Below are 21,047 nucleotides of genomic sequence, written 5' to 3'. Positions count from 1 at the left end.
GGAGATATGCATCACCGCCTATAAAGTCTGGAGACCAAACTGCTGCTAAAGGCACCAAAGAGAGGAGCCTTTATGCATACCTTCCAACATTTCTCCAATGAAAATAGGGATGCCCTAGTCAATTATTATTATACTTTTTTTATATATATAAATATTTATTGAGGTTTTTTTTAAATAAATACAAAATGCAAAAATGATAAACAATATAACATGGATCATGACACATTTTTTCCAAACTTCTTTGGACTCCCTCACGTCTCCCGCTCCCACTTACATCATTATAACCTTTTTCCAGCAATTTATCATCTTATTTACATTCTTAAATCTTGTTCAATTAATTTAATCTAATAATTCTCCAGAAATTTTATTTTTTTCCTCAATCTCACTTATCTTCAAATTCAAATCTAGTTCGATGGTAGGCAGTTATTTATGATCTAGCATCCTTCTTAGTCTTCTGCCAAGTTACAATACTTTTGTAAATAAATCTTGAATTTCTTCCAGTCTTCTTCAACCCTCTCTTCTCCCAGGTCTCGAATTCTACCAGTCATCTCGGCCAGTTGCATATAGTCCATCAGCTGCATCTGCCACTCTTCCAGTGTGGGTAGATCTTGAGTTTTCCAGCTCTTAGCGATAAGTATCCTTGCTGCCATTGTTGCATACATAAAAAATGTTCGGTCCTTCTTTAACACCTTCTGGCCGACAATGCCCAGAAGGAAGGCCTCTGGTTTCTTAGTGAAGGTATACTTAAATATCTTTTTAAACTCATTATATATCATTTCCCAGAAGGCCTTCACTCTAGGGCAAGTCCACCAGAGGTGAAAGAATGTTCCTTCATGTTCTTTACATTTCCAACATTTATTGTCAGACAAATGGTATATTTTGGCAAGTTTAACTGGGGTCATGTACCATCTATATATCATTTTCATTACATTTTCCTTCAAAGCATTACATGCAGTGAAGTTCAGCCCTGTGGTCCACAACCTTTCCCAGTCCTCAAACAAGATATTATGCCCAATATCCTGAGCCCACTTTATCATAACCGATTTAACCATTTCGTCTTGTGTATTCCATTTCAACAGCAAGTTATACATTCTTGATAGTACCTTATTTTTTGGTTCTAACAATTCTGTTTCCAACTTCGATTTCTCCACCTGGAACCCTACCTTTTTGTCATTTTTAAAAACTTCTTTAATCTGAGCGTAATGTAACCAGTCTCACACTTTATCCTTCATTTTCTCCAAACTCTGCAATTTCCAAGTGTCTCCTTCTTTTTCTAATATTTCCCAATATTTTGGCCATTTGGCCTCCATATTGGGTCTTTTTCGGGCCTTAGCTTCCAGAGGTGAAAGCCACCTCGGAGTTTTGTTTTCCAATAAGTCTTTGTATTTTGTCCAGACATTAAAAACTGCTTTCCTGACAATATGGTTCTTGAAGACCTTATTGATCTTAACCTTATCGTACCATAGGTATGCATGCCAACCAAAAGCATTGTTAAACCCTTCCAAATCCAATACGTCAGTGTCTTCAAGAAGTAGCCAGTCTTTTAGCCAGCAAAAGGCTGCGGCTTCATAGTACAACTTTAAGTCCGGCAGGGCAAAGCCCCCTCTTTCTTTCGCATCAGTTAGTATCTTAAACTTAATTCTGGGCTTTTTGCCCTGCCAGACAAATTTAGATATATCTCTCTGCCACTTCCGGAAGCACTCTGTCTTATCCACAATCTGCAATGTTTGAAACAAAAACAACATCTTTGGCAATACATTCATCTTAACAGCAGCAATTCGGCCTAACAAAGAAAGCTTCAATTTTGTCCAACTATCCAAATCTCTCTTAATTTCAAACCAACATTTTTCGTAGTTATCCTTAAATAGACTCAGATTTTTTGCTGTTATGTTTACCCCTAGGTACTTTACTTTTTTAACCACAGTTAGTTCTGTTTCTCTCTGAAACTGTTCCGACTCTGCATCTGTCAGATTTTTCCCCAACACCTTAGTTTTCTGTTTATTTAGTTTAAATCCCGCCACCCGACCAAAATCTTGGATCAGTTGTAATACTCTTTTTGTACTAGATTCTGGCTCCTGCAGGGTCAGAACTAGGTCATCTGCAAAAGCTTTAAGTTTATATTGTTTATACTTTATATTGTTATACTTTTTATACTCCACCCATCTGACTGGGTTGCCCCAGACACTCTGGATGGCTTCCAACATATGTTTAGCGTTGCCATATTTTGTAGAGCAAAAAAGAACACATTTGCCGACTTCTGCTTTTAACTATGGCACACTATGATTACTCTATCCATGAAAAAGAGGACGTGTCCTGGAAAAAGAGGACATAGGGCAACCCTAAAACATAATGAAACATTAAACATTAAAAAAAAATCCCTATACAGATGGCTTGGGGGTTGGATAACTCCATACCCTCCAACATTTCTCTGATGAAAATAGGGACATCCTAAGGAAAAGCAGGACATTCTGGGATCAAATCAGAAACCAAGACGGCTTCTGTAAATCCAGGGCTGTCGCTGGAAAATAGGGACACTTGGAGGGTCTGCTTAATAATAATAATAATAATAATAATAATAATAATTTATTATTTATACCCCGCCCATCTGGCTGGGCCTCCCCAGCCACTCTGGGCGGCTTCCATAAAAACCAAAAATACAGTAAAATATCACACGTTTAAAACTTCCCTAAACAGGGCTCCCTTAAGATGTCTTCTGAATGTCAGGTATGAGAAGGATGGGCTCTCCAGAGTCCCAAAATTCCTGATCACAGACTGGAGCTCATTTGCTGAGCCACAGGTTCTGCAGCTCCACTTTATGGACACCTCTGCAGGAAGCAGTGGAAGACAGGAGTGCCTGGCGTGCTCTGGTCCATGGGGTCACAAAGAGTCAGACACAACTAAATGGCTAAACAACAATAAAAATGGGAAGGAGGTAATTGTCAGTTTTCTGGAGGATAAGCAGGATGTGAGAAGTTGAGATGATCAGACCTTGGGAACGGTAGATGCGCCATGTGGAAACCATTGTTTGGGGGTGTTATGTACTGAAGTTCTCACCCTTGGCCAGCAGGGGGATACTGTAGATAGTTATGCAAATGAAGGATCGAAAATGACGTTCAGTGATTGGATAGTTTTAGAAAATGGTTACTGTTGCATTCTAGTGGAGCTCTATATAAGCAGGCTGACTGAGCTCCTCAGTTCAGTTCAGTTCCAGCTTACAAATAAAGAGCTGCTTTGGAAAAATCGCTGTGTCGTCTGATATGTTCGCCCACAACTTAACGGGGGGGGGGGGGCATCTCTTCCTTGCACCTCCCCAGTGAAATATGCTTCTGGGAGGCAGCACAAGGCTTTTGAAGTTCTTACTCTCTCCAGCCGTGGTAAAGTGCATGGCAGTTCCTGTGAGATGGTTTAACAAACTGCACATATGCAAAGTTCACTTCCTCCCTTGGTCTCCCTCCCTCAATTTCAGTTTAGAACAGTGGCATGTGGCTCCAGCTATTCATCTCAAGCATTAGTCATCTTGTTATCTCCAGAGTTAACACTAGGCATAATTAATTACAAAAAGGGCAGATCCGCAAGCATAAACTTAAATAACCAAGATCTGGACTGTGCTATCTTTCCATCAGAACACACAATGGAAAAATAACCCCTGACATTTGAACATGAATTGGCATCCTGAATTACAAGATTAGTTCTATTTACTTATCTGCTCCTTATCTTTCTTGATTTGCTACCGACGTATGATATTGATTCATGGGTATGAGCATACACTAGGGCGAACTCAAGCTGAACAAGCCTACTTCAAACAAATTAAAAACCAACACAACTCCCATCTGTCTGTATATATTTGTTTTGGGCCCCCTCTTCCCCCAGCAATAAGAAGTTGCTATTCCCCTTATGAAGAGAGAGTAAAAAGAGATGTGGCATTTCTTGAATATCTCTTTATTTACAACCATACAAAATGGAGCGTGAGGAACCCAGCCAAGCAGTAATAGTCTTAGTTCCCTCAAAAGCAAACAGGATTCTATTGCAGGCCTCCAAAATTCCCCCTTGCCCACTAACTACAAAAATTCAGACGAGTATTCCTCCTATGCTGGCTTCAGTCCACCTGCCAAATTGTTTCTGTCTCCAGCCTCTACCTGAGCAGATGGAGTGCTGTATAGCTTGTTACCCCCACACATCAGAAACCATTAGTGTACATTTCACACACCCATTTTCTAGCCACCAGGCCCCATTAAGGAAACATATTCGGTTATGAACGACCTAACATTCAAAGAGCAAATTCCTGCTCCCGGTTGCACCCTAACAACAGAGCTAATGATGCTCTCAAGTATCCTACAGGCTGTTGGTCAGTTTAAGTAAAGCATATGCATATTGACCACTTGGCTGCATTTGGTGCAGATGTTTGGCAAACCAGCTGGTTCAGATGCCCGCCTGCTTTCCTTCAACAATGCTATAACACGGGGTACTCTCAACCTATTCACTCAGCCAATAGACTATTTATTTATTTATTTATTTATTTATTCATTCATTCATTCATTCATTCATTCATTCATTCCCTGCCCATCTGGCAGGGCGGCTTCCCACTCTGGGCGGCTTCCAACAGAATATGAAAATACAATAACCTACTAAACATTAAAAGCTTCCCTAAACAGGGCTGCCTTCAGATGTCTTCTAAAAGTCTGGTAGTTGTTTTTCTCTTTGACATCTGGTGGGAGGGCGTTCCACAGGGCAGGTGCCACTACCAAGAAGGCCCTCTGCCTGGTTCCCTGTAACTTGGCTTCTTGCTGCGAGGGAACCGCCAGAAGGCCCTTGGAGCTGAACCTCAGTGTCCAGGCAGAATGATGGGGGTGGAGACACTTCTTCAGGTATACTGGAACGAATTCCAGATGTTGCTTTCTTCTTCTTCTTCTTCTTCTTCTTCTTCTTCTTCTTCTTCTTCTTCACCACTTTCTACTTTGAGGTTACAACCACATCATATATTTAAGGCACACGTCTTCCTTGGCAGGAGCAGGCCCAAGCCATTTTGGTGCCTGAGGCGAAGGACCAAGATTCTGTGCATGAAGTCTGAGGAGGGTGGTACCTGAACATTACGCCCTGGTGATGGAGCACAGTCCTTTTCTGTGCCCTCTTTTTATATATATATAAGATTTTTATTAAAGTTTTCAAAAATAATACATTGCAAAACAAAAAGGAAAGAAAAACAAAAATACAAAAATACAAAAATATTTCCATTTACTTATTTTCTTTTAACTTATTTTCCAGACCTCCTCATACCTCCCTTTCTTATATTCCAGTTCAATTTGTTTGTTTAGCAAATCCTCACCACTAATTCTTTTAAAAATTTCAAAACCTTATTTTCCATATCTTTTATACATTACAGCTGAAAACCGCTTAATTTCTATCCAAAATCTTTCTAACATTCCTTAATTTTACAATATTTCTGCAAATAGTCTTTAAACTTCTTCCATTCTTCTTCCGCCGCCTCTTTTCCCTGGTCTCGGATTATGCCAGTCCCATATAGTCGATCATCTTCATCTGCCATTCTTCCAGGGTGGGTAGATCTTGTGTCTTCCAATATTTTGCAATAAGTATTCTTGCTGCTGTTGTCGCATATATAAAGAAAGTTCTGTCCTTCTTTGGCACCAATTGGCTGACCATGCCCAGAAGAAAGGCCTCTGGTTTCTTAAGGAAGGTATATTTAAATACCTTTTTCATTTCATTATAGATCATTTCCCAGAAAGCCTTAATCCTTGGGCACGTCCACCAAAGGTGAAAGAATGTACCTTCAGTCTCTTTACATTTTCAACATTTATTATCAGGCAGATGATAATTTTTTGCAAGCTTGACTGGGGTCATGAACCACCTGTAAATCATTTTCATAATATTCTCTCTCAAGGCATTACATGCCGTGAATTTCAAACCGGTGGTCCATAACTGTTCCCAGTCAGCAAACATAATATTATGTCCAACATCCTGTGCCCACTTAATCATAACAGACTTCACCATTTCATCCTTTTCTGTGCCCTCAAGCAGCATGTTTTAAGGGCCACAGTGCCACACTGGCTATTTCCAAAGCATGGAATGAAGCTCTTTGCTCATCTTATCTGATTGCACATATCCCACACAGCACCTAAACTGGTATGTTTAGAACAATCATGCAAGTTAAAATTTGAAGACTTATTTAACTTCCACCCACTCCCTTAGAGGGAGCCTGTGATCACTTAGTTTTTTTCTGGATGCTTTGACAGATGTTATAATCCCTGAATAGACATGTCACATACTGACAATCACAGTTTGCACCTGATCTCTGGGATTACCAGCTCACTTAACCTATAGCATTATTTAGCAGCCTTGCCTCCTAGTGACTGTGGAAAGAGCAGGTGTGAGTGGAAGCAAAGGACAATCTATTAAAGTAGATGCCTTTCTCAAGTTTCAAAGCTGCCATTTCATTTAACTTTAGGTAATGAAAAAAATTTCACAGATTCCAAGAAGCAGAAATCTTTAACAATCAATATCCCATACTGATTGTTTTTATTATGTGTGTAAAGAACTATGCAGAAATTCTGGTTTTAGTATGCTAGCTCTTTTACCGTAATAAACACTGATTGATTGATTGAGTCTCTAACACAACCAGGCAATATTTACAATATTAATTTACAATATTAATTTTCCATGTCTCATGTTTCCACTGTTGACTGCTGCTGCACTGCCATAGAGATGAAATCCCAATCGGAAGGAAATGGATCCAGTCTCAAGTTAACAAGGGATTTCCACGTAAGGGGTCAAGGAGGATCCCATACGGACATTTCTCCCATTTTTAAAATGAGTGTTGCTCACAAGTCCTTTTGTACCTTACTGAGTTTTAAGCTAGTGATGAGTACATAATGTAAGTAACAGTTAGAGTAGACCCACTGAAATCAATAGACTGAAGTCCAAGTAAGACTATGGCTAATATGTGGATGAAACTCCTTAAAAATGTGGAACAGTGGTACCTCGGGTTATATACGCTTCAGGTTACAGACTCCGCTAACCCAGAAATATTACCTCGGGTTAAGAACTTTGCTTCAGGATGAGAACAGAAATTGTGCTCCGGTGGGGCGGCAGCAGCAGGAGGCCCCATTAGCTAAAGTGGTGCTTCAGGTTAAGAACAGTTTCAGGTTAAGAACGGACCTCCGGAACAAATTAAGTACTTAACCTGAGGTACCACTGTACTGCACACAGGTTGAATGCACTGTGTACAAGGCCAAACCAAGACATGACATTAAATACATTTCTCTTTTTGTTTTCCCACAAGAATGAAAATCCACCTGGTAATTCTGGCACCTCTTTACCAGTTAAAAATAAAAATCTTAACAATACAAGGCTAAAAACTGCAATTTGTAAAATGGTCTCAGGAAACAAAACAAAAATCTAAAAGTATCAAGCTGAGAGAGGAAATCATAGAAACAATGCAACAGAACTGCTAAGTATAGAATTGGCAGACAGCAACAAAAAGCAGTTGCAGTGGTGTAGCGTGGGGGGTGCAGGGGAGCCAGCCGCACCGGGTGCAACATCTGGGGGGGGGGCGTTCGCCGCCTCCGGAGTCGCCGAAGAGCCTCGGGCGCAGGCTGCAGCAGAGCCCCATGTCTCGCGGAACCGACGAGCTGTGCGCGCGTCCGGGCTGAAGGCGTCCAGCAGGCAGCGGCTCTCAGCGCTCGCCGCGGTCCCCGCACGTCAGGGCCGCGGAGGGCGCGCCAGGCAGCCCCTCCTCACAGCCCCGCCGCCGCCGCCGCTGCTGCAGCTGCTGGGCCATGTTGCATTTTCCTCGCCTCTCTGCCCTCCTCCTCCGGGCAAGCGGCGTCGTTTGGGCGGCAGCGCCAGCGGCAACTCGCCTCAGATCACCTGACACGGACCCGCCGCCGCCGCCGTAGCTACCTTACCGTAAATACCCCAGCCCAGGCAGCAGCAAGAAGAAGCTGGCAGCGGCGGCAGGTTAGGGGTTAGGGGCGCAAATTACTTGCCTTGCCCCGGGTTAGGGGGCGCAAATTACTTGTTTTGCCCCAGGTGCTGACAACCCACGCTAGGCCGCTGAGCAGTTGTCAGCTTTTAGACAATATCTGGCAACGCGGGGACACACAGGCACCCCCCAAAGTGATGGGAATAGACCTCCACAACACAACGCTGGAGAAATGCTGGAAGTTCAGGGTTTAGCACACAATACATCTGCCACAATATACGTGTTCACTGCTGGACTGCTTGAAACAGGGCCGTCTTTAGCATATGTGGCGCTGGGGTGCAAAGATCTGCCCAGTGCCCCCAAATTTAGTTTAGCCCCACCCCAGCACCATTGAGTCTGACGAACGCCACCGTTGTGAGGTGAAAACCGGAATGGTTGTGGCTGGGGAGGATCGGGAAGAGGCTGGGAGGAGCAGGAAGAGGCGGCAAAGCGGAGGGGGGAGTGGAAAGAAATGGAAGCTCTGCCGAGGCAGGGGGAAGGGGGAGGGAGAGAGAGATTGGCTGCTCCACTTCAGGGCTCTACAGGATCGGAGGAAGAGGGCACCCCCCCTCCCTGTTCTGCCGGCTGCTTCCGCCACTCCCAGACCCGTCCAGGAGCCACTGGGGGTGTCTGGGGTCTCCCTCTCACCACCAGCAGCGCAACATTCCTGGGGGCAATCGGCCAGTGGCGTAGCGTGGGGGGTGCAGGGGGCCCGGCCGCACCGGGCACAACATCTGGGGGTTAGGGTTAGGTAGCGCAAATCCACGGGTTAGGGGGCGCAGATCCATGGGTTAGGGGGTGCAAATTACTTGCCTTGCCCCGGGTGCTGACAACCCATGCTACGCCACTGCAATCGGCTTCCCTCGTGGGTGCGCAGCCACCACTAAGCGAGCGGGGCTACGCGCGGATCAGCTGCGCTTGTTTCCAGCAGCTGGGACAGGTGCGATCTCAATCCCTCCGCTTTCCTTCCTCCTCCTCTTCCGCCTCCTTCCCCCGCAGCGGGTGCTGTTGCCCCTTTTCCCTTCTCTCCATTGCAACGCAGCACCCGGTGGTCAACTTTGACAGCGGTTAGGGAAGGGGGGGTCAGGGTTGGGTGAGTGGTGTCACCATGAGCCAGCTGCCCCCAGGGAGTTTAGGCAGCTTCAGCGGCTGGCAACTGGCGTCCCCCAGAATTAGGCGCCCGGGTGCTCTGCACCCCTTGAACTCCCAGGTAAAGACGGCCCTGACTTGAAAGAAAGAAGACCATTAGGAGGTATGAACTCCTCCAAGACAAAAACAGGCAATTGGTTTTGGAAGTGTAGGCAGGGCAGGGAAATGTGAGGGAGAAAGAGAGAAGAGGGAAAAGCAAAACGATCAGGTTCTATACACGTTCAGAAAGAAACAGTGGTCACTTCCTCCACATAATAATACCCAGGGAGCCGTTTTGGGAAAGGGGGGTCTCTCCCTCAACCCATGTTTTAGATCTCATGTAATGATTCCTCAAACACATCTGTATTTCTGGTCAACTCTTTGCTTCTTTGTGATGACTGGCATCATGGAGAATTGAAGAGGGCCCGATAGCACATATATATGCTAAAAGCGTACATTTCTTATGCACCCACAAAGCTTGTGCATGTTGATTGTTTGTCCTGTGTACAGTGGTGCCCCGCAAGACGAATGCCTCACAAGACGAAAAACCCGCTAGACGAAAGGGTTTTCCGTTTTGGAGGCGCTTCGCAAAATGAATTTCCTATGGGCTTGCTTCGCAAGATGAAAATGTCTTGCGAGTTTTTCCAACTTCCCCCCTTCCCCCCTTTTTCTAAGCCGCTAAGCCGCTTATCTGCTTATCCGCTAAGCCGCTAAAAGCCGCTAAAAGCCGCTAAGCCGCTAATAGCGCTAAGCCGCTAAGCCGTCAATGGGCTTGCTTCGCAAGACGAAAAAACCGCTAGACGAAGAGAACCGCGGAACGAATTCTTTTCGTCTTGCGAGGCACCACTGTACATAACATTACTAAAGATAATGAGGGAAAGCACAACAATGTTCTTAAAATATACTACTTCTTGTTTTCCCTTTTGCAGTTTATTCTGGTATTCACCCAAGGTGGTTTTCTCTTTTAAAAATAAAAAACTTAACAAAGCCTCTTCTCACAAGTATGTCATTAAATCCAAATAACTGAACGGCATCTTGCAGTGCAAAAAGTATTTGAAAGAATGGTTTCTGGGCATGAAACAGAGGATGAGGTGAAAATGTGCTATTATGCACCATATAGAGTTATGCACCACTGAAAACAACAGAGGATACAGCAATCTAAGCATCATTGCCAATATCGGCTGATTAAAAGCAAGCTGGTGCAGGGTTGACCTTGTAAAGGTCTTATTCACCTGTAGCCACAAACACTGAGGTTTGTTTCATCACCCTTGAGAGCAGTCTTCGCCAACCTGGTGCCCTAATAATAATAATAATAATAATAATAATAATAATAATTTTATTTATACCCCACCCTCACCCTGGCCAAGACCGGGCTCAGGGCAGCTAACATCAGGTATAAAAACAATTGATTAAAATACAACGTAAAAACAGGATTAAAATACATCTTAAAATGCAGCCTCATTTCAGTGGAAGCCCAGATCAAAAACTGTTTGGGGGGAGAAAACTTCAAAGGCCAACTATCCAGACTGGTCCTACGTGGGCCAGAAAAAAAGCCAGGGAAGTCCGCAAATAGGGGTTCCAAATGCACCACACTCGAGGGCAGTAGGTTGGCAAAGGCTGTAGAGGCACATGACCTAGAAATCTTGCAATAGCTGCTTCCTCCAGGGACACTATAATTACAGTGGAAGTGTGGGGGGAAGTCCATTGAAGAAAAGATACCACCTAATATAGGGAATTATTATTATTTCGCTGTTTAGGTAGCACCGGTTCCTAAGCAACTTTCCTTTACTTTCCTGGTCTATTTGGAGCTGCAGTAATCCACATCATTGTGGAACCGGAAGGCTGCACTTTGTTTGCATGTTCAGACCCTGAAACCTCCCCCTAAATAAATTCACACTTGTCTCAAATTTTGGTTTGTTTTAGGCCATAACTTTATTGATTACAGAAAGTGAGTGGTTGCATAGGCTCTGGTTTGACTAGGTACCTGTCATGCAGGTAGCGCTGACCCAGGGCACCAGCATAGGTCAGCCAAGGGTGAACACCTGGATAAGCAGAAAGTCAGGAACAGGCTATCTCCGCCCAAATGTCCCCCAGGACTCAGACATGGGCACAACCCCCTCACAGAGGTTGACCAAACCATCGAGGCCCTGGATTCTTTTAATGGAATACCTTTCACATAGGGATGGTGAGTGCGTTCTCCCATCCCTATCACCTGAACCAGAGCCTATCCGCAACCTTACAAGTTGTGACGATTTGCTACATGGCAGGCGAAACCCAAATGGCATCAGCCAAGTGAGGAAAATTCCTGCCATGCCCCTGTCCCCATGACAGATGACACATGGCGGCATAGCAAGGTCAAGCGCAAAGCCCTAAAAGGAGGGAGAGGTGGGCGGGTGTTCTGAATGCACACGCCAAAAGAGGAAGCTCTAGGTCACGTGCCTAAGTATATATAGGTCCCTCGAACCATTTTGACTGTGTCCCATTGGCCAGATTGCACCCAGCTTCAAGGGACCTACCAATTGGGTGTTGTGGCTGACCAATCGTACCCACCCACAACACAGGGTGTCGGTTTTTCAGGTCTCACCGCAATACTTTTTAAGGGAGGACACGATTTGCCATTAAAATTCCATAATGTTCTGGTGCAATGCATTCTGGGTGCCTGCAGGGTGTCGCTTCATAGCCACCTCACAGCATGGATCAAGTGGGTGATGAGGGCCAAAATTCAGAATGTGAGGAATCCGAATTTCACATATTGATTTGGACTAGCCAGCTGGAAATTTGGCTATGCACTTATAACTGCTACAAAAAGTGACTTAATTCCAATGTAAGCTTGACTGGTGAACTATGGAGTCGCAGCTGAAGCTGGAGAACAAGAGAATAGCAAATTCTCTTCAGATTTAACCCTTCTCATTCCCCCTTAAATTAAATTAAAATGGGACGTTTATCTGCATGATATATATTTTATTGCAATGTTGGTGTTTAAAAAAATGCTTTCAAAAATGCTTTTCTTCATAAGAAGAGGAACAGAGAGGTCCATGCAGAGAATATGAGTGGGGGGGGGGGGGTCTCACCTGCTCCAAAGTGTTATTTTTAGCTGGTTGAATGCAGAAAGCCACAATTAATATCCAAGAAATATTTATGCCGCAAAATGTAAGGAATGCATGGTGCCACTTACCATAAATAGAGTGAAATATGTAATGGAATCAAGGTGCAGTCTGCAGCATACTTTATGTCCCAGAATATACAACTGTCTGCTGTGCATGGAAAATCCCACTTGTCTTCACCAAACAGATAATCTTCAGAACTATGAACTCAAGGCGTATGAGTTAGCCTAAGGGCAAAACCTAACTAAAAACAGGAGAACTGTGAACATCACGTCCCATCGTTTAATTATTTTTTTTTTTTAAAAATGAACAGGCAAGGGGGCATGGTTTGGTTTGGGGCTACAGCACAGGAAGAAGGGGATTAACTCTTTCCTGCATGTTGTTTTCTCAATTTAAATTCTGCCCCCAGCCCAGCTACTATTTCCCAACAAGACAAAACAGAAACAGAAAAAATGGCACCTCTAAATAATCAAAATGGTAATGGGTGTGGTCAGGCACTGAATATTGTTCTCTGTGGTTGGGAGTCAGGAGTGTGCGCAGAGGCCTTGTCCTCATTGTTCACAAGCATGTTACCCCACAGGCTCAGTCCCTGATCTTCACTCTGTTGACCAGAGAAGGTCTGCTATACAGGAAGCCTTGATTCGCAGGAACATGAATAGAACTCCTTGCACAATCAATAAGTCTAGTTTGATTTCCTGAACATTAGGGTAACCAAGTGAAGAAGGCGAAAGGGTTCCCACCCACTTTAATAACTGCATAGAAGAGGTGATTTCAGGGGTGTAGTTTGCATGGCAACACAACACACATATACCCAGGAGAGATAAAACCAAGATGCACAAAATCCCATCTCCTCTTTGCCACCAAGATGTGAACTGAAATGCTACTGAGACTGAAACCTAAAGTTGGCATCCGTCTGTCTCGGGAGACAATGGAGGAAAGCACCTTTGGGAGTGAAGTCAAACTGATGGACGGTTGCAGCACCTGCTGTGGCTGTAGAGACCAATAGGGGAGAGACATGTTTTGTTGCAGCTGGGGCAGATGAAGGCGTCCACTTGTGCTGCTGCAGATGCCCCATGGCGTTTCTTCCCATGACACTGAAACCAGATGTTATTTTATTCCCGGATCTTTCTGGCCCCTTTTAGCAAGCATCAAAAGGAAATATACTTAGGCATTTCTTCTTCAAGTTTGGAAATGTCACAGAACTTGTTCTTTAATTCACAGCTTCCAGTTCAGTCACATTTATGAATGGGCTATTGAAGCCGTGGGAGGCTCTGAGGAAACTGTTATCACGTGGAGTTCTTGCCATTTCTCTATGTACTCATTCATCTCTGTTCAGAGCTTTGTATCTCTCTCAGCTATTTCAGACTTAAGGCTGCTTTCGACAGGAATAGGTGTTAATTGGATGCACTGGGAGCAAATCTAAAATTAGCTCATTACCCTACATTGTTGATTTGTCAGAGTAGCTACTAATGGAAAAGGTTGTTTCCTTCCTGCATGTTAGAAGCAACCACTTTAATTTGATACTTCAAAATTAAAGCGAAAAACCAAACTACATTCTTTCTCTTAAAGCACCCTGGAAATTAGGACCAGGTCTCTCTGAAATTGCAAATCTAGATTTGGGAACTGTAGTTTACCTCTCACAGCTCTTACAACTCCCAGCACCCATAGCAAGCAACAGCTCCCAGAATTCTTTGGGGCAAGCCATGCACTTTTAATGTCTAGTGTGGATGTAGCCATAGTCCAACAATATCTGGGGGAGGTCACAGGTTCCCCATTCCTGAAATACTGAGCTGCCGTCTGCAAGGTAGGACTTGTGAGCACTTTAAACTGGCAGCTTGTTCTGTGTACAAAGTGTCTCCATATAATTTTAAATCCTGTGTGACCGAGAAAGACTTCAGCACCCCTTTCCTCCCAGCTCTTCTCAACACTTTCTCCAGAGGGTGTTTGGCAACTGAGTAGAAATCTGTTGGCTTTAACGTTACATGTGGCCTAAGTGTAACATGTAGTTTGGCCCTCAGTTGAATGAACTGTGCCCTAAAGGGGCCTATGCATTTTTAAATGCCCCCCATCCTAGTTCAACAGCTGCGCCTGCATTTGTCCTCAGATGCTTGCCCTAAAGAAAGCACCGGGGTTTTGCTCCCCAGCTGTATTATGAGTGGATTATAACTCCAGGAGCACAGGTGACGCCTACGTTTCTTTTCCATTCGTAATCCTTCCTATGCATGCCAAGAAAATTCCAGCAAGATCTACAAGTTTTATGAGATGTTTTGCAATTTTGAAAAACCACATTTTAAGCAGGCCTCTCTCCTCTGCATCCCACACATGGTTCTGGAAAGTTAAAGCTACAAAAGCAACAACAGTTCTGTTTCCACTGAGAAAATGTTCGATCGTTCAAGAGTTTCTGGGGAATAAGGATTCTGTGTCATTTCCCTTCCAGCTTTCGCTGTGGGTAAAGAAACATTCCACCAATTTACAGCTTTCCCCCGTTAATCAGATTGCAAAAACAGATGCCATGGTGGATACAATCGGTTGATGGTCCCCTTCATCGTCGTCATTTTTTAAATTTAAAAAACAAAGATTGCTTCTAAAATTAGATCAGTAGCTTCCTGATGCAAAGAGGAAGGCACAAAGAGACATGTGTAGACATTGCAGCATGGCAAAGCACATCAAATTGTTCTTCCTGAGTTCAGTTTGCTGCTTTGCTCCAAAAGAGGCTGGATCACACGAAACCATTTTCTTGAATTAAAGAAGGGCAAAAGCAGGCATGTTATATGCCCCATCATCACCACCCTCCAAATTTTATGAACTTAATTGGCTGCCTATTCATTTGTTCTTCAAAGCGGTGATTTGACCTTAAAACTGAAATATATAATTATTTTTAAAGGAAAGGATTAGCCTAGGTGGGACATGGCATGGATAAAAGATTGAGGATCCTCTGCAGTCCCTTGGCAGCTTGTGCAATCTGACAACTCATGCTGTGTGAGCATCTCATTTCAATTGCTACACAAAAGAAGTGAAAAGGGGGGGAAATCCGAAGAAGGCAGAGGCAGCACTCTAAATAATTTAAGGCATCTCCCTCCCTAAATGACTTGAGACCAGGTTCGTCTGAAATTGGGGCTGCCATACGTCCAGATTTCCCCAGACATTACTAGGATTTCAAAGGCAGAATTTACATCTGGGGCGAATTTCCAAAAGGCGTCCTGCATCTTAAAGGACCCCTGACCATTAGGTCCAGTCGTGGCCGACTCTGGGGTTGTGGCGCTCATCTCGTTTTATTGACCGAGGGAGCTTCCAGGTCATGTGCCCAGCATGACTAAGCCGCTTCTGGCGAACCAGAGCAGCGCACGGAAACACCGTTTACCTTCCCGCGGAAGCGGTACCTATTTATCTACTCACACTTTGATGTGCTTTCGAACTGCTAGGTTGGCAGGAGCAGGGACCAAGCAACAGGAGCTCACCCCGTCACAGGGATTCGAACTGCCGACCTTCTGATCGGCAAGTCCTAGGCTCAGTGGTTTAACCCACAGCGTCACCCACATCCCTATCCTGCATCTTAGGCAAGTCAATTGAGAAACTGTGGGGGGTTTTAGCGTTTTTGTAAAAAAATAATAAAGATAAAATAAAAAGCTTAGCAGCTTTGGGGTTTGTCTAATAAAAGCTCGACTTCCAACTAAGTGTGGTGTAATGGGTAGTGAAATATACTCAGAGTCGCAAAGTGATTTCATGCTCTTTATTCAGCTCATGGTGGTGAGGAGGAATGAATGAAAGTCCCCTCAAAGTATCTGCTTTATATACATTATTTACACAATGGGCTGCACATGATTGGCTAATTCCGGAATTCTACTGTAAGCCAATCAGGTTGTGGATTCACTTCAATCTGGAGCATGATTGGGTGGTTCCTGCCAACCAATCATACTGCTGCATTGTTCTAGGACCAATCAGACTGCTGCATTCTGAATCCTATTGTTCTAGGACCAATCAGACTGCTGCCTTTTGGATTCTATTGTTCTAGGACCAATCAGACTGCTGCAGTTTGGATCCTATTCGACTCAGTACATAACAGGTAGAGTGCTGAACTATAACCACAGAGACTAGGGGTCGAATCCTCACCCAGCCATGAATCTCACTGGGACACCTTGGGCCTGTCACTGCCTCTCAGCCTTATCCATCTCACAGGGTTGTTGTGGGGGATTAAATAAGGAGGGAGGAACCATGCAAACCACTGTGAGCTCCTTGAGGTGAGGACATGGTATATAAAAGAAATGAATGAATGAATAAATCAGGCTAGGAAAACGTTTTGCAAATGTTTAAGTCCTTGATAATAGATGCATTTTAAATAAAAGCACACATTCTACTCATGCAAAAACACCAGGCAGGCCCCACAAATAACCCAGAGATGCATTTCAAATAAAAGAACACATTCTATTCATGTAAAAACACGCTGATTCCCAGACCTGTCCATGGGCCAGATTTAGAAGGCGATTGGGCCGCATCTGGCCCATGGGCCTTAGGTTGCCTGCCCCTGATCTAAGAGTCTCCTAGCCCGGACTTGAATGGCAACAACACATAAATAATCCTTCAGTGGTCATGACAAACCAGTTCTGGCACCTTATTTGCCACAGGAAAGCAGGGGCAGGAATAAAGGGACCTTTGCAGTCCTTTGCCTCCCTCTCTTGTAACGGGGGAAGGAAGCAATGATGAAGCCACAGCCAAGAATGCCGACGCGATGTTAATTATTTGCCGCTAAGAAAACTATTGTCGATGCAGCACATTTCCTTCCTCTGATTGGCATCCAACACTTAACCAAGTTAAAAATGACGAAATAACAGGGGCACATTTGTTCTCAGACTCGGTACAGGTCAGTCATGCACAAAATGCTCCGAGGTGAAGGCAATGTTCTGCTTCTGCTGCAAATGAGGAAGTCAAAGCATTGTCATGTCCTGGCGAGGATGTCTGAAACACAGGAAGCAGAAACCAGCAGAGGTTAAGCATTTAGTCCCACTGAAATCAGCTCGGCAGGCTCTAGTTTGATTTAGAGAGTCTGAGGCGTTTTGAAAGAGGGATCCCTTTGCTCCTGTTTTCCGTCCCCAGCCTTAAGTCTGCCACATTCCAGCTTGGGCCAAAATCAATTTGTGATGCCTTTTAAGGGACTGTGAGAACCTTTGATGTGTTGCTATGACGAATTAATGTGGCTACCCTTCTGGAATATACGTCGAGGTAGATGCGATGTGGAGCTCAGTTTTTAGCACCTTGATATATTTTTCATTCTTAAAAATCACCTCGGGGAGGGACAATTCGAATTAGGACGACAGTGTACAGGGAGATGGATCTTTGCGTGGCTATTCCCGCCCCTCCCAGATGGAGTAAATAAAGACACCGGACACCAGAAATTTAGGTTAATGGGCGAAAAATGGCCACAACTTTATTGATTACAGGTAAGAGCGGTATTGGCTTTAGGCATTGGCCCTATCAGACTAACCGGTATAACCGGGAAGGGTTAAGCACCAACAGGGGGAGCCCCCAAGATGCACATCCCTGGGCGCTCCCCGAGGGGTTACCGCTCGGGAGCGCGCTTTAGGCCCTAGCCTCCGTAGGTTTCGGACGAGGCAATGCCCCTCGGAGTCCTTTAACGAACTACCCTTCAAGATTTGGGGGAGGTGATGGCATTCTTCCCCCCCAATCTCATTTGCATGACAATACCCCGGCCAATGCCTAACCCCAAGACCAAGGAGTTGTGACGTTGCTACAAGGTAGGCGAAAAAACCAAGTGGCTTCAAAATTCCAGCCAATTAGCCAAATGGAAAAACTCCTACCAGGCCCCTTGCGGTGACCAGCCAAAGCCCATAGCAAAGTCCGAATGCCAAACCTAAAGGGCGGGTGGGTGGGAAATTGCAGCTGCTGTAGAGGAGGGAAAGGGGCGAGTCAGGGGCTGCCCCGACCTTAAGTGTCCCTAGCTCGGCCCGCCCCTGACGCTGCAGGAGATGAATAGTAATGGGAATCCCCTGATCCTGCGGGGCTGGAGCCAGCCCCGCGAGAGTGTGGGCGGGGTCATGAGCCCGCAACACCCCCCCTCCTAAATTCGGGAGTGGCTTTCCCTCTTTCCCCAAGCCAAATCACACTCACTGCTAGCAGCTTCAAAGGGCACAATAAACAACATAGACTTCTTGTATGGCGCCTTAAAGACAAGAACATTTCTTATGGCTGAAGCATCTTTGAGCTAGGCCCTGCTTCATGAGATGCATCCAGTGAGATTTGTGCAGGAAGTTAAATAGGTTGCAGTATCAGAATTTTTAAGGTAAAGGTAAAGGTACCCCTGCCCGTAGGGGGCAGTCTTGACAGACTCTGGGGTTGTGCGCCCATCTCACTTAAGAGGCCAGGGGCCAGCGCTGTCCAGAGACACTTCCGGGTCACGTGGCCAGCGTGACATCGCTGCTCTGGCCAGAGCCAGAGCCAGAGCCGCACACGGAAACGCCGTTTACCTTCCCGCTGGTAAGCGGTCCCTATTTATCTACTTGCCACCGGAGGTGCTTTCGAACTGCTAGGTTGGCAGGCGCTGGGACCGAGCAGCGGGAGCGCACCCCGCCGCAGGGATTCGAACCGCCGACCTTTTGATTGGCAAGCCCTAGGCGCTGAGGCTTTAACCCACAGCGCCACCTGCGTCCCTATCAGCATTTTTAGCCCATGCCAAATATGGTATGAAGCGCAACATCAAAAAAACAAAGATCATGGTCACTGGGCCCATCACCTCCTGGCAAATAGAAGGGGAAGAAATGGAGGCAGTGAGAGATTTTACTTTCTTGGGCTCCATGATCACTGCAGATGGTGACAGCAGCTACGAAATTAAAAGACGCCTGCTTCTTGGGAGAAAAGCAATGACAAACTTAGATAGCATCTTAAAAAGCAGAGACATCACCTTGCCAACAAAGGTCTGTATAGTTAAAGCTATGGTTTTCCCAGTAGTGACGTATGGAAGTGAGAGCTGGACCATAAAAAAGGCTGATCGCCGAAGAATTGATGCTTTAGAATTATGGTGCTGGAGGAGACTGGGAGTGGCTTGGCAGTTCCTGCTCCAGGTGAATCACGTTTAGTCAAAACTCTCCACTATGACCTTTACGTCTTGGGTGGCCCTGCACGGCATAGCTCATAGCTTCTCTGAGTTATTCAAGCCCCTTCGCCATGACAAGGCAGTGTTCCATGGAGATAATCTGTTGTTTTTGTCCATGGAGCTTTCCTATGGACTTCAAGAAGATCAAACCTATCCGTTCTGAAGGAAATCAGCCCTGAGTGCTCACTGGAAGGACAGATCCTGAAGCTGAGGCTCCAATACTTTGACCACCTCATGAGAAGAGAAGACTCCCTGGAAAAGACCCTGATGTTGGGAAAGATGGAGGGCACAAGGAGAAGGGGACGACAGAGGATGAGATGGTTGGACAGTGTTCTCGAAGCTACCAGCATGAGTTTAACGAAACTGCGGGAGGCCATGGAAGACAGGAGTGCATGGCGTGCTCTGGTCCATGGAGTCACGAAGAGTCGGACATGACTAAACGACTAAACAACAACAAGTCACAGCTTAGTTCCTTTGTCTTCAAATGGAAATGTAACACTATTCTTTTTTTTTAATTTGGAGTTTATTTGGGATTTAAATAAAGGAAGATAAAGTTTTGTTACCCTGAAGCAACATCTTTAAGTTAAATGACAGTTCTACTTAGCCATTAAGTTGCCTCTTTTCTGAAAATTCCTGTATGCTTCCAGAGGAAAAATGTTCAATTGGCTCTTTCCAGAGCACCAGACATAAAAATACCTGTAATGGATTGACAAATATTGAGCCACAATTACTGTAATTTACTGTTAACACTAGCTCTACACCATCCTAGTGGTTAAAACGAAGAGGCTTTGACGCATAATTAACATTATCATGGAGTATAGGGTATGATATAGGCATGGGAACCTTGCACCACTTGTGTCCCTTGTTCTAAATGGGCCGCACAGATTTGATAGAGTATCGGGTAAGATACCTGTTGAGCTTTGGTTTCTTGCTTTTTGGAACAAAACCTTTGGGAAGTTTAGGTTTATGATTTGGCAGCAAACCTGCTTGATGCGCCATTTTCACACACACTTCAACCTTTCTGTGCTCTTCCGTACAGAGGCCTGTAACTCTCCTGGGCAACATCCTTCCCTCAGAGGTTATGAATTGACCGAGCAATAAAACGTCCTCGTAAGAATACTTGTACTTTAGGTTCCAGCAACAGATAGGACATTGGCCAGAAGGATTTGGAGGAGTCGGGGCTTCCTCAACTTCCAGCACTTTACCTTCAATAATAGTGGTGTTTCCTTCAGTAGTTTCTACAACCTGTCTCAATCCGCGAGATGGGGCGCGGGCCCAGCCTCCCCACAAGAACCCAGACACCAGACACCTGCAGCGAGAGAGCAGCAACATGGACTCAGCCATCTTGGCAGCCCTCCGATGGCTTCCGCTTCATGTAACACTATTCTAAGCAGTTGTACTCAGAAGTTTAAGCCTTGCTGCGTTATCGGCAGCACTGGGATGGAAATCACTTCCACACAGCTATTGTGATACCCTGAGAATCCTTTCTTTGTCACGGGCAGCAGACTCTCCAAGTGTCCCTATTTTCCAGGGACTGTCCCAGGTTTACAAAAAGCCCTTCTGGTTTCTTTTTTGATTCCGGAATGTCCTGCTTTTCCTTAGGACATCCCTATTTTCATCAGATAAATGTTGGAGGGTATAGAGTTATGCAACCCCTGAGCCAAAAAGATAACTGTACAACCTTTAGAAGACATCTGAAGGCAGCCCTGTATACGGAAGTGTTTTGTTTTGTTTT

The 21,047-nt window shown here is 44.9% G+C and overlaps 1 pseudogene across 1 annotated transcript; it reads right to left on the bottom strand.

Moving 5' to 3' along the window:
- Positions 1-19,887: 19,887 nt before the first annotated feature.
- On the bottom strand, positions 19,888-20,679 carry LOC307218519 (large ribosomal subunit protein mL66 pseudogene; annotated as a pseudogene). Its single transcript has one exon. The product of its transcript is annotated as a large ribosomal subunit protein mL66 pseudogene (transcript).
- Positions 20,680-21,047: the final 368 nt, after the last annotated feature.

Source organism: Podarcis cretensis (genome assembly GCF_951804945.1).
Source record: "Podarcis cretensis genome assembly, chromosome: 6".
Classification (NCBI taxonomy): domain Eukaryota; kingdom Metazoa; phylum Chordata; class Lepidosauria; order Squamata; family Lacertidae; genus Podarcis; species Podarcis cretensis.
The sequence above is the reverse complement of the archived record's forward strand: the minus strand, read 5'-3'. Positions and strand labels throughout refer to the sequence as shown.